This window comes from Chaetura pelagica, unplaced genomic scaffold, assembly GCF_000747805.2.
Source record: "Chaetura pelagica isolate M959 unplaced genomic scaffold, ChaPel_1.0 scaffold274, whole genome shotgun sequence".
In the NCBI taxonomy this organism is placed as follows: domain Eukaryota; kingdom Metazoa; phylum Chordata; class Aves; order Apodiformes; family Apodidae; genus Chaetura; species Chaetura pelagica.
The window spans coordinates 237799-251870 of record NW_009952983.1 but is presented as its reverse complement, the minus strand read 5'-3'; the positions used below and the strand labels follow the sequence as shown (position 1 = coordinate 251870).

Genomic DNA, 14072 nt, shown 5'->3' with positions numbered 1-14072 from the left:
AGGCACACGGCCCTATGGGAAAGGGGAACGAGCTGCACTGATGTTGGTAGAGGCAAAGAGAGCTTATTCTGTCCATTTTACAACAATAAAAGCTCATTAGGGTGGACTGCCCATGACTTTAATTGGATTGTTTGCTACTGCTAGCACTCAACTAGGGGCAGGGCTATCCAATGGTGAATTAGGTCCATAGCCTATTTTATTTCAGGGAAAGGGACTGCCTGTAAAATCAAATTCTGCCCTTCATGACACTGGTGCAAACCCACAGCAAGGAGTACAACCAGCCAGGCAGTCTGGGCATGCACTGATGTACCTGAAGGTAACAGCTGACCCAGGAGGTTAAAATTGAAGGACAAATTCTTCCCAGCTTTCAATGAGTTCAGAACCAGCAGTTTGACTCAGTATATGAAGCCATAACTACATTTACTGAAATGAAGCAAACAAACAGTAGGGAGGGTATCTTTGCAGACAGGTCTGAAAGTATCTCTTGTGCAGTGAAGAAAAATCATTTCACCACATCTCAGACATCTGGAGATGATGTTCTCCATTTAAATACATCCTTCCAAGACACTATAATGATCTCTGTGTATTAGAGTTATGCACAAATGTCAATTCAGAGTAATGATCTGATCATTTACTATTTGCTTGGTTTGGGAGTTTTTATGTTTGAAGGGGATGAGAAGGTTACAACAATTTTTTTTTTTTTTGTCCTAAGGGAAAACAAGTTTTTTGGATTTTAATGAAAAACAAATGACTCAGTGATGGTGCAGAACATTTCTCTTGTACTATGATTAACTACTGTTGAGAGCTTAAAGCAAAAAAAAAGCCACTATTTTTGTTGTAGTCTAACAGTGACATTCATCAGCAATTTCTGCCAATTATCCCTTCAGTGTCTGCACTGCAGCCATTCACTCTAAATCAGCAGAGAGCATCTTCACTCATAATTAAAATCTCAACAACTTCCACGTGCCCTCCTACCCTCCCTATAAAGAGAACAAAGAGGCAGCAGAGAGAGCAAATAACTTACATTTCACGTCCTATAACCAACTCAGTGCCTGATCAAGGGATGTGTCACTCTACACCCTGGCACCTCATTACTATTCCAGATTAGCAGTTTTGGCCTTATTGTCAGGGAAGGAAATCCAAGTTGCAAAGTCAAAAGGATCCCCCCTGGTACCTACCAGTCATGTCTTGTGCTCATGTACCAAATCTCACCCATGGGGCTTCCCACCTCCCCCTCCCTTGGGCACCACCAATGCACTGTCCTCCAGACTGAAGCAGACACTGAGATGGCAGTGCCATGGTCTTTCCCTGTTCCATCATCCAACAACTCCAGATTCCATTATCCTCACACCCCACACAGGGAGCAGGAAAACTCTGACCGCAGCGACCATTAAGTGGCTGAAAAATGGTCTCATAGGAGAGACAAATGACAAAGATGCCTGTCAGGGATGGTGAAGGTCTATCTGACTCTGCCTTAGAGGAGAGATGACACGGACAACTTCCTCAAGTACCTTCCAGCCCTGCATTTCCTTGGCTTTGTGATGGTAACAGTGTTAGCACCTAGACCCCAGGTGCTAACTTCTCCCAGTTTAAGATCCAGAGAGCTGAACAATAAGGCCATGGACCTTGATTCCACATATAACTAAGACATAGAAATGAAGCACAACAATCTAAACCAATATATAAATGGCAAGAAAACCTGACAATCACTGGATAGACCGAGGATGCACCATTAAATCCCAGAGAAAAGATGTGCCCAACTCTGCCAACTGCAATTCCATAAGTCAGTTTTGAGCAAAAGAAATATAAAGAACTAATGAGGAGGAGTTGAGTGCATCTGCATCTAACTCCATGAGATGTTTGTTCCACTTGTTCATCCATCTACATTCTACTGAGCGTACAGTGAAAAGCATGGAAATATTTTTTCCTTGGCTTTTTCTCACTCCTTATTCACATTAAACCATTTTTCCCTCATTCTCATTTCAGCATAACTCAAACAAATGTATCACTGCCTCTGTTGAATCACTGACAAGGAATTCTGTTGATTTGACACTAAAAATAGTACAGCACCAGTGTGGGGGTGGAAGAACCAATCTAGGGGAAAAAGTTTGAGAACATCTGTAGTGGAACTGGCCACTGGAGAGAGCAGTGGTGTATTTTGAAACACACTAGGTACATCTATTTTAAAGTTACTGGGTGAGACATAACATATTTAGAGCTGGAAGGAATGTAGGAAATAGTGCTGCAAATGAAGATTTTTATCTTATTTGAAATCAAAACTTCTACAACTTCTACACAAAATTACCCACACTGATCTACAGAAGATGATTTAAAGCATCCATCTGTAGTGCAATATTTCAGACCGAATTCTGCCATTGGAAAGCGTTGCTGGCAACCTCACTTGTCTTGAAAAGCAACCTCTGCATCAAACTCCCATACCTGGCTGTGACAACTCTGGAGTTAGACAATGACCTCCAGTAACGGCATGAACATCTCCTCCATCAGCATGGAACATTTCCCATGCCATGAGCATCTGCTTTTTCCTCCTTCCTCACCCCCCAGGACACTGTAACCAGACTGAAGCTTTGGAAGGGAGGTGACTCTGCCCCTCTGCTCTGCACTTGTGAGACCCCACCTGAAGCACTGTGCCTGGTTCTGGAGCCCCCAACACAGGAAGGAAATAGAGCTCTTGGAGCAAGCCCAGAGGAGGCCATGAAGATGAGAGGGCTGGAGCAGCTCTCCTACAAAGACAGCCTGAGAGAGTTGGCACTGTTCAGCTTGGAGAAGAGAAGACTCCAAGGAGACCTCATAGCAGCCTGAAGGGCCTACAGGAAAACTGGGGAGAGACTTTTTACAAGGGTGTGTAGTGATAGGACGAGGGGTAATGGTTTTAATCTAGAAGAGGGGAGATTTAGGTGAGACATGAGGAATAAATTCCTCACTGTGAGGGTGGTGAGACCCTGGCCCAGGCTGCCCAGGGAAGCTGTGGCTTCCCCATCCCTGGCAGTGTTGAAGGGCAGGTTGGATGGGGCTTGGAGCAACCTGCGCTGGTGGGAGGTGTCCCTGCCCATGCAGGGAGGTTGGAACTAGACGATCTTAAAGGTCCCTTCCAATCAGACCCACAAATACCCTCTATCCAACTCACCCAACTCCCAAAGAGGGCATGTGAAGGACTGTCAGACCCCTCCACAACATGAATATCCTAGAGGGCAACTTTCTGGGTAAATGCTGCTGGGGAAAGCCAAGTCAAGCTGCTCTGATGCTGCAGAGGAAGAGGCCAGGGTGGAGGCATCCAGAAGTGTCTCTGCACCCCAGTGTCCAGCCAAGCTCAGCCCATGCCAGCAATCAACTCAAGATCAGGGAGCTCAGGGAGCTCCACATCCGTTCCAGGGAAGACCAACTGACTTCAATGAGCTTTGGCTGAACCTCTGAGGACAATGAGGGTACTTCAACACCAGACTGCTCTGTGAGGAGAAAGGCTCTAGACCACCAGACATTTTTATTTGGGTGAAGCCAACACATACCTGCCTGAGGGAACAGCCCCAGGAACTTGTAAGTCTTTGTCCCCTTATTGCACCTCCACAACAAGGACTTTATTTTAAGCATTTACTTACATGAGGAGTCCCTATGATACCACCTCAAGAAAAACTTCTGAATACATATTCAAAGGGATATCCTTCATTGCAGCACCTCTAGGTGACTTTCTTTTCCCCAGATCTATTTGACCCAACACCAACTCAAGCCAATTGTGGGATTCACTGGCCAGTTTTCTCCACTTCAGCACTGACTGAGGAACAGATAAACACAAATCATTTGATTCAAGGCTGCACAACACCCCATTAAAGAAAACTTTTGTTACAAATTTTGTAATAAATGATACCAGGTTCTTTTCCAAAAGTTTCTCAATGTATGTGCTTTACTCTAAAATAAAAGATTATGAATCTCTACTAAAAAATCCTTTGAAAGTTCATATTGTCATTGCTAAAAATCACTGATATTTCCTAAAAGAAAAAGATGTTCTGAGTTAAACTCTCATTTTATTTTCACTGCAGTAAATCAAGAGCTGCTTCAATGAAAGCCACGAGGCTGCTTTGACATGAAGTTGTTGTGAAAGGAGTTTAGACCCAACATATATCCATCTCATTATTAAGTAATTGTGATCTTACTTCTACGTTCAAGAAACACCACAATAAATCCAGGCTGGTTCCTGGGTCTCCTAAGATCCAAGTCCAGAAGCAGTCAGCAGACTGACAAAGAATACCAAATTGCTTGTATTTATCTCCTACACAAACTATGGCTTCTCCTGTTTGATGGGTGCCTCTGGAGAGTGATTCATTCCAGCTCACTCAGATACCAATCCTAGAAGATGAATCACCACTCAGAGATGTCCAGGTCTCCTGCTGACTCTTGGAAGATCAGAGAATTTCCTTACTACCTACCAAGATGCAGCTGGATGAGTTCAAATCTGTCTTGGGCTCAGTCCATGGAAGCAGCCTCGTGGTTTATGCATTAAGGGTGGGTAAAAAGACCATTTTACAGGTAACCAGCTAGGGCAAAAGCAAGTATTTATCACTTCAGTGTTGCATTTTGTAAAACCTGGAGATGGTTTTCTCCACTGCCTCTGGGGTAATAGCTCTGACAGGTCTCACCCTTGCCCTTCCATGATGGCACATTTGGGACAAGTCTCCTCCATGCAGTGTCCACACAACCCACCTGGCTCAGACACTCACACACGTATGGTCTTCTTTCTGTAGCTGATGCTGTGCTGGGGACTGAGGGTCGTCCAGACCAAGACAAAGAGACACTCTCAATAGTATTTTTGTGGCTGTGTGTCTTGGCTCAATACACACCTCATCCTTCAGAACTTACCTTTCTCAGCAGCTGTCTCTGCTTCATTTCTTGCCACGTGAACAGGGTTTTCTGACCAGTCATGTGCAAACACCTGGGTGCCTCTTTACTACCGAAGGAGTCTTCTTACCTGGATTTCACTCCACTATCCAGGATCAGCAGTTCTGGTGGTTTTACCAGAAGGTATCTAGGGAGCCACAAACCTCAACTGCCTGAAAACTGCTGCTGTACAGTGAACTGCTCCCCACTCTCCTCCCAGATCCAGGGATCAAGTAGCTGTGGCACCTCATCCATGTACCCTCCCAATGCCTGGGAAAGAAAGGCAGAGTGCCCTTGGGAAGCTGGCTGCCCTGCTCCATTAGGATTCTTTGGGAATCCCTGATAAATTTTTGCTGATCTGTACAACACTCTGCACACACTTACATGTAATGTATGGGCCCAGTATTAGTTCAGCTTGGCCAGCCTCACCCTGAGGAACAATCTTTCCATTTGCAGCCTGTCAGATATGACAAGTGTTGTCATGTAGTCACTTCCAGTCTGTTGCCCCTTCTTCCTACAACGACTGCATTTTCCCTCCCTAAGGAAATAGGCAGTGCAATATTTGACACTGCTGCTTCAGCTCCCCATAGGGAAAAGGTTCAGACCAGACTGAACAGAGGAATCTCACCACAGTTGGACTGGTTACGTTGGAGGCAACCACAGCTTGAGAGTTGCCTTAGATCCCAGGGGCTGGGGACAATCCTCTGTATTCACTGCCTGGTGTGACACAAGCCTGGTCTGTGCTGGGAGCTCTCAGGGAATAAAGAGCAGCAACCACCCTGTTAACCAGCACAGCAAGCCCAGCCATAACACTACTCCTCTAAAAGTAGGTGAATGTACACATTACAGTTTCACACATGCTAAAATCTGGTGCTGTGCAACTGCAACGGACCAACACAAGCAGCCAAGTCTGTCAGCTCCTTCAACAGTCTTGAAGGCAATTTTGCGTGAAGAAATAAACACCAGGTAACTACCAAGCCTGCAGAATTCTCAGTATCACACATAAACTCCCAAGAAAAAATGACACAAGCTATTGTCTGCTTTATCAAAAAACAGCCCTGTTTGTAATTTAAGCCAGTCCAACTCAGAAAGATGGAAGAACCGGGAGTCACGCTCTGCTGGCAAGTACTGAACCATGTCTCTTGTTTTTATCCTGGATATAGCACTGAATTAACTCACAAAAAGGAATCTCATTTTCATTGCTGGTCAGCACAACAAACCCCAGCTCAGAGCCAGCACCCACTTTGCAATTTTATGGCTTGTGTATACTTAACATCCCCCACGTTTGGTAGGAAAAGAGTTGATTCCTGGCAGGACAAGCAACTTTGTAAAGTACCACTCAGCCCTTTAAAACATCTGACACTGAATATAATGAACTTGAAAGAGTGCAGTTAAAGCCTGAGATTCCCACAGCCATTGAAAATGAAAACTTGAACGTAAACACCAGGAATATTTTTAGAAAGCTCCCCTTGAGACCTTTGATTTACACTGCACATACACCCACCGCCTGCTTTCAGCATGCCGAGCTTCACATCAGCATCACAATATTAGCACAGTCCTGTCTCATGCTGGACAACATCACCACATTTCCAACTGACACAGAAGTGTGATGAGAAGTTGGTATGCACTCTTATAGGAAGGAGGCTGTCATGTCCAATTAAGAGCATACAACAGATTTCACGATTTCTAACCTTTTTGTATTAAGGAATGTGCTTTGGACTGATGCTCCTGAAAATAAGGGGGAGAAAAAGCAGTTTAAGGGAACAACTGATATCTCAAACTGAGGGACTGCAAGCGCAAAAAAGTTGATGCCTCTGTCTTTAAAGCAACAAAGATAAATCTAGAGCACACTATTAAAAGACTACAGAAAACTCAGTAACATTATATGGATGTAATTTCACATTGTACAACAAATTTATCAGTTGTTCACATTTCAACATTAGTTTCTTCATCAGAAAGCATTCCCACAGCAGTTCAACACCAGCAACAGAAATGTAACTGCACTTATCCCAGATGATACTGAAGTGCTAAAAATACTATCTGGGCATTTGTGAATTTAAAAAAGCACATCAATGCACACACACACTCCTGGTACTTCGCACGGAACAGGGCAGGAGGAGCATGCAAAGTAAATTCCTGCCTAGGGTTAGATATAGAGGGGGGGGAAAAAAAGGATTTACCGTCTGGCACAGGCGAATTTAATTCAGGAACACTGTAAGATGGTAATGGTGCCACTCTTGCTGAATGTTTCTTCATCCTTTGAAATTGCTCTCCTACTCACACGCTCACTTCGCCTTTGGTCTGCATCGCTTCTTGGTCCCGAGTGCGATAGTAAACACCGGGCTAAGGCTGGTGGCTGGATGTTGTTCTGGAGATGCTGCAGTAGGCTATGAGTACTGATTTGCTGTTTCCCTGGGAAACCATTTGCAACACATTCAAACAATGCTTGACCCCTGCTAACACTTTTCTTTCGTTCGATCGTTAAGCGCGGCAGATAAAATACAAATACATGAGTTGTCGCGCTTCGTCAACTCGCAAGCGCGGCAGCCCCGCTGCACGACAGCCAGGATTTCACCTCAAAGCTCTGCCCTGTGGTAGCAAAGCAGACAGGAGATGTCTCAGACAACTGCCAGGGAATTATGCAACGCAATTTTCTGGTTCCTTATGCTGTGACAATATAAGGATGATTAGAATAATTATTTTAAATAAACAGTGAATAATGGAACTCCTAGAGAGCCGCTACATCAGGAGTGCCTCGGGCAGAAGGAGCTGGTAACATCCAGCTCTGGATCTGATAACAAAGCCATGTTTTGCAGGAGTCTTTTCTCTTTTAATGCCCTACAAAAATGGTCACAACCAGGAGATATATATAGCCAATGGTTGGGCTACATTTCCTCCTTGCTTCCCTGGAGGCAGGTGGGACATTTTTGTCTCTCCTTCCCCACTACCATCTCTCTCTTCTACTCCCTTTCTATTACTGTTATTCTTTATATTGTTGAAAGTTGTTGACTTGGATCAACAACAAAGTTTCACTGAGCAAACCAGGGACAGACAACCTGTACAACTCCTGCAACTCAGAAAACCCCATCCACGTGTGTAACCTGGGACAGTGCCAGGAGCTTCATTTGCCAGGAGGTGGTTACCAACAGCTCTGAAGAGCCCTGGTTTCACAGCTCTTCATCAGGAGAACCAGTATCAAGTCTTATCCAGTAATTTTTAAGTAGAAAGCTTTACCATTGACATTCAAGGTATTTGCTATAGGAACTATGGGACATAAAAAGGAAAAGGACAGAAAGGCAGCTTAGCTCTACCAGAATCTTTTAGCAAAGCTCCTGAATTTTTAAGGGCCACAAGAATGTACCTTTGGTCTACTGTCATCATGCTTTTGATAGCAACTGAGAGTGGGGATTCCTGGCCTGGGGCTTGGTCCTTCATCCTTTACTATAACCACCAAACAGGGAGAAATTATTGGCTGTAATGAAGGCCATAAAGTCATTTGAAAAGGATGAAGAATCACGGACCTAGAATGTCACATGCTGCTCCTAAAGCAGCCTGCTGGGATCTCACGTGTTTTACCCAGCTACAAGAACTGTGCCTGGGATATCTGTGCAAGGACCCTTCTCTTCACTCACCAGAAGGACCCAGGACATACGGAGGAGCAGAAGGGACGAAGCAGAGCCCTGGCTGGATTAGCCTTTGGGTGCAGCCACAGAAGAGTCTGGCACATGCAGAGAACAGACCTACAGAGCATCCCAATGAATGAGGCAGCCTGTGATTCCACTGAACCCAGGAGGGTGGGAAGTGACTCATGGGGCAACAAGGCAGCAGCATGAGACATTACTCCTCTTTGGGAGGCAGAGTGGGCTGCACTCTTAATTAGTAGGGTGCATTGACACAGTATGGAAGAGACAGTGATTAACTCTACAGAGGGAAGGAGGAAGTACCTCATTACCCCCTCTTCCAAGGCCATCCTGCCTCAGTGTACCTGGGGGACACTATGAAGTACAAGACATAAATGGTTAAAAAGCTTTGCTTTTCCACCCAATATGTCCTCTCCTGGAAGGCTCGTAGCTCTCCTTTGGGATCTTCATTAGATCCTCTGTGGTTGATAAGGCTCTGCACCTTGACAGCCTTTTCCAAAGCATCACGAAAAGCTAACCAGCTTTCACTGCTTATCTGAATGCAGAGGATTTCCACCACTGTGTAACAACCACTATTCCAAAAGAAATTATCTTCCCAATTGCAGAAGGAATTTGATTCTCTCCTCCAAAGTGCTGAGAGTCAGCAGAGTTTTGATAGAGTAATCACCAGTCAAGTAATTGCTGGCTGAACAATCACAAGGCTATCTATTAATACATGTCTAGTCCTTGAGCATTTATATAATACAAACAACATGATAATATAACACTGAGATTGTTTTTAGAAAACCATTTCTGCAAACAGGAGTTTATAATGGAATCATTAACGAACCTTAACAATGGCGAGGATGAAACCCATGAGACAACGCCAAGCAATTCAAAACGTTTATTCCAGACAATTTCAACACTAATGCAGAATGTGATTGCATCCAAGAGTTGTTGCATTTTTTCCCCCCAAAGGAACATCAGCCATTGTTTCAACACTGCAATTCAGAGCCATATTCAAACCCACAAAGCTCTCTTTCAAATATCTACCCCAGCCGTCTCCGCTTATACAAGGTCACAAGAGAAAGGAAGCAGACACAAAATTGTTTTTAAAATGTGTGTTTGGTACCTATAACTCCCATCAAAGATTGCTGCTTGAAAATCATCAGCTTCTCTGGCTACACCAGCAAGAGCTTTGGCCATCTGTTTCTGCTCCTATTAAAATAGCTGATTGCATTTCTGTGCGAGATGTTCTTCATAGTGATCCTCGATCCTTCCTGTGTACTCTCTATCTTCAGTCTAAGTGTGCTGAAGAGTAAAATTATATGGAGTGGAGGTGAGAAAAGCAGGCTCTGTCCCTCTCTCCTGAGGTACCTCAGACACAAATCCATCCACAAGGGGATGGGATGTCCAAATTTACCAGGATGGCATAACAGCCACTCCACAGACTTCAAATCCATCCTGAAACCATTTGACTTGTGCCATCTTACCCCTCATGTTTATGCAAGGCACCACAGTGAGAAAATATGGGGTTTTCCCTCCAAAATTTAACAGTAAATTAGTTTCCAGGTACCTTTAAAACAGATCTTCATGTGTTACTGCTTGCCTCAAGTTCTGTGCTTTCAGTCTGCAACATGTTGAAGCTTTATTCTGTGCAGGGAGTGGGAGCTGTGTGACACCTGGAAATCCAGCTCACCATTTCCCTGACCACGAACCCCAGATCACCACTAGCCACTGCTGCATGTGCTGGGGCAGCAGTCCAGAAGTAAGAAAACCCAGCACAACCCAGAGCTCCACATGATCAATCTACATATGCAAACAATTTTCACTCAGGGTGTCCCTATTTGTCAAGGAAACATGCAGGATGAATCGTGTAAGTATTTGGTGTAAAAGCTAACCCAGGCTGCAGGCTTGCAGCTCTGCTCCTAGTTAAGGTAAGCATTGTTAAGACGCTAACCAAAGCTCTCAAAAGGGAAGCATCCACTCCCTTTTAAGAGATAATAATTGAATAAGGTGTGTCTCAGGAGAGATTCCTCATCCCTGGCCAAGAGCCCCAGTAGCCAGAGGCCACTGAACTACATCCAGATTATTTCCCACCGCAGGCACGGTGCCCGCTGCCCGCAGCAGCCTCTGTCCCCTGGCACAATAAATATTCACCCAGACAACACCAGGGGGAAGCTGTCAGTTTGCTGACTCACTAACCAAACAGCAAACCAGCCCTGGGAGTGGAGTAAGAATTTGAGAGTGCTGAATCACATCCACTAACAAGTACTCCACGCTCAGAGCAGAAAGGGGCTGAAGCCGTCAAAATAGACATGGTCCTCTTGGCTTACAACACCTCTGTTTGCAGCAGTTGGTCATACATGCCTGTGCAGGAGGGTGGATCTACATGATCCTTAAGGTCCCTTCCAACCCAAACCACCCTGTGATTCTATGATATTTACCCTACTGCAAAAGTAAAGGTTATTTACTCTTCCTTAGTGAAGGTGCAACTTACACGAAAAGCTGTAGTTGAATTCCAGGTAAACCAGGGTTTATCTTGTCAGCCCCACACAGATGGATACTTGTTACACACTGCACTCCAGCCACAGATGTACTCAGTTTCTGCTGACAAAACTGGCAAGATAAAGTAAAAATCTCTTGGAGGTTTACCCTGTGGTGAGATATAAAGGATAAGGCTGAAGGACATGACACCATCTTCGTGTACACCAGTTGGTTATGGTGTCCATAATCCTCATTAATGAGAAAATTAAGCTATGTCAGGTTCAGTCTGGGAGCCTTCCCTCCCCCCGGGAAACAATTAATACAATAGCAATATAATCCTGATGGGGAGTGACTCTGATCCAGAGAAGATGACAAGTGTGCTACAGCCCCAGCCTGACAGAATCAGCTCAGCTAAAGGAAAGCAGCTGCATGAGTGCCTGGAACACTGGATTTCCACACTGATAATGGGATTCTTCTCACTTGACTTTGAACACCAAAGTCTGAACCAGCTATACCAAAATCTTTTTAAGGTGAATGCTGGGAAACTGGTAACTCTAGAAGACAACTCTTCTGGTCTCTCTTAGATATCTACCATAATCTAAGAGTAGTAACTCTTTGAAGGTACCTGCTTCATCCCACAGACAACAATGGTGGGGAGGTGATGCGCTCATACCTGGTCATCTGTCTTTCAGACACACAAGATGCTCCCAGTGGGAGACACCCTTTGAACACCTGATGTTAAAGGACTGTCTGTGACTCTAATACATTTTGAAATAATGTTTAGATGAAAACAAAGGCTACAGTTTTGGAATACAACTAGTTAAAAGATCCACATTAAATCCGCTTTGTATAAGTCCCTGCAGCCAACAGGTCAGTCTGTTCCCAATCACCAGACAATAAGATTCTCATAAACACGACTTTTATTGGCTCTTCAAGGCTGAGCATGTGTTTTAAGATGACAAGCTAAAAAGCCATTATCAAGTTCATTTTATCCTGTTGGAATACAAATTGGATGCAAGACGCAGAAGAGACAAACAATAAATTCAAAACAGATGTATCCTACAAAAGGGAGTTTTCTGTAGAGCAAAGTCAAGGTTTAGTTTGAACTTCTACCTTGCTTCTATCAAAACCAGAAGCATCCAGCAAATGTTACTCAATTCAAGCAGCAAACTCAATCCAAACCAACTTCCAAGTCTCACAGAAAACAGAATCATCCATCTAACTCCCACGCCCAGTCACACCACATGGATTTTAAAGAATCAAATCCTCAATTCCTTACTCTGTCTTAACTCTAACTGGCTTAAATACTGCTGGCTGGCCCTGCTCAGCAGCCCAGAATATCAGCTCTGGTCTGCTAGGCTTCCCCTTAACATCTACCAGGCAGGTGATGGTCCTTCAGCCCCTCCAGATGGAGCCAAGTAATTGATCCTACAATGACATTTCCACCAGGGAGCCACTACTCCCTGCCCTCACTTAGTTTGTGGTAGGAAGACCTCCCTAATAAACAGGTATGATTTGTTTGAGAATAAACACCAAGGAGCAAAGCACTCCTGGCCTGCTAAAATCTCACCCAATGACAGCAAGAAATACTACTAAATCTGAAGGGATTTAAATTCCCTTGGGGGCTGGGTGTTGACACACTGATCTCCAGCTCATGTTAACATGGGTTGCTATTTTCAGTAAATCAGCCCAGGAATTCACTCTTAATACCTACTCTGTTTTTCCAACAGAAAAATGCAGTATGATCTATTTTTAAGCTTCCCAAGGAGACAATTTCCAGAAATAAGATTAACAGCACCAGCTAAACATCCACTTAAAGATGATGATCTGGAGATCTGCAGTGGTACTCAGCTTTCATCCAGGACAGGAAAGCTTCTACCTGCTGCCACAAGCAAAGACCTTTGCAATCTGTTCTGTCCCCCCAGACCTCAAGGAGCTGCTGCAAACCAGCTTGACTTGCTGCCAGTTCCCACACCACTGTGAAACCAGTTTAAGAACACTAAGATGTGTTTAGTCCTCCATCATAAATTTCAGTTGATGGGTGTTACCACCAGCCAGGCACGGTGAAGAGCAAGAACCTCAGGGGGAACACAGAAATCTCATCTGTAGCATGCAAAGACTTCATTTGAGAAACCAGAGCTCACCACATTCCCTACAATACAGTCTACCTGCTTGAGGTGGAAGAATTTGTTCACTTGAGAAGCAGTGCTAGCAAAATGGTAAGGCTATGAGATCATGCCATGAGCTTCTGAAAAAACACCTGGGTAATCTTCAGCTACCCAGAGTCTGGGCATCCCCCATCAAAAGTCACCTGAACTTCCAGCTCCTTCCAAGTTCAAGAGATTGTGAGAAAGGTTCCTCCTTCAGCCTGGCCACTCCAAAATGCACTTGTAGCAAAACACAGCACAAATAGACAAGCAACACAGTCTATTCAACAACAAAGAATAAATCTGGTATCAATTTCAAATATCCAGTACAGACTTTCAGACAGAATAATCAAATCATATGCCCAACACTTATATTGGGCTTTTTTTTTCTGAGGAAAACAGCTTAGAATCAATTGGATGTCAAATGATAATTTGCCTTCTCAATTTTTTTATTAACAAAGCTGCCACAAGTGAAATAAACTGTTCTCATTTTCTGGTTCTGCAATTATTAAAGGCCTCTTCTTTACCATGAGAGAGCATTTGAGTTGAGAAAAATTCCATTTTGTGTTTGTCATCATGACTGTAGAACATGTCAGAGCGAAAGAAAATCACTCCTCATGGGTGCTACCTTTTGGGTAGCCAGAAATTAATTAGATGGCTTAGGGATTTGTTTCAATGTCCCACCCAGGTTAGCAGAACAGCATAGAAATCCAGGGCTGGCCAGTCTTAAAACATTGCCATTAGCATGTCCCTGCCTAGGCAGGTTCTACAGTAGGAGCAAGAGGCTGCACCATCCAACACTGCAACCCTGTCCACTCCAGCCTGCACCACAAAGTTCCTTTGATGAAGAAACACAATTTTTAGAGCATGAGATAATGTTTGTTGTTGTTGTGTTACTGGTGCTGCCTCACAGTACACAGCCCCTCTAATT

The 14072-nt window shown here is 44.2% G+C and overlaps 1 protein-coding gene across 1 annotated transcript in view; it reads right to left on the bottom strand.

The window, feature by feature from the left end:
* The window catches only part of SLC35F4 (solute carrier family 35, member F4), a 131171-nt gene that overhangs the window by 29211 nt on the left and 87888 nt on the right, over positions 1 to 14072 (bottom strand). The gene's annotated exons all lie outside the window — the stretch shown is intronic.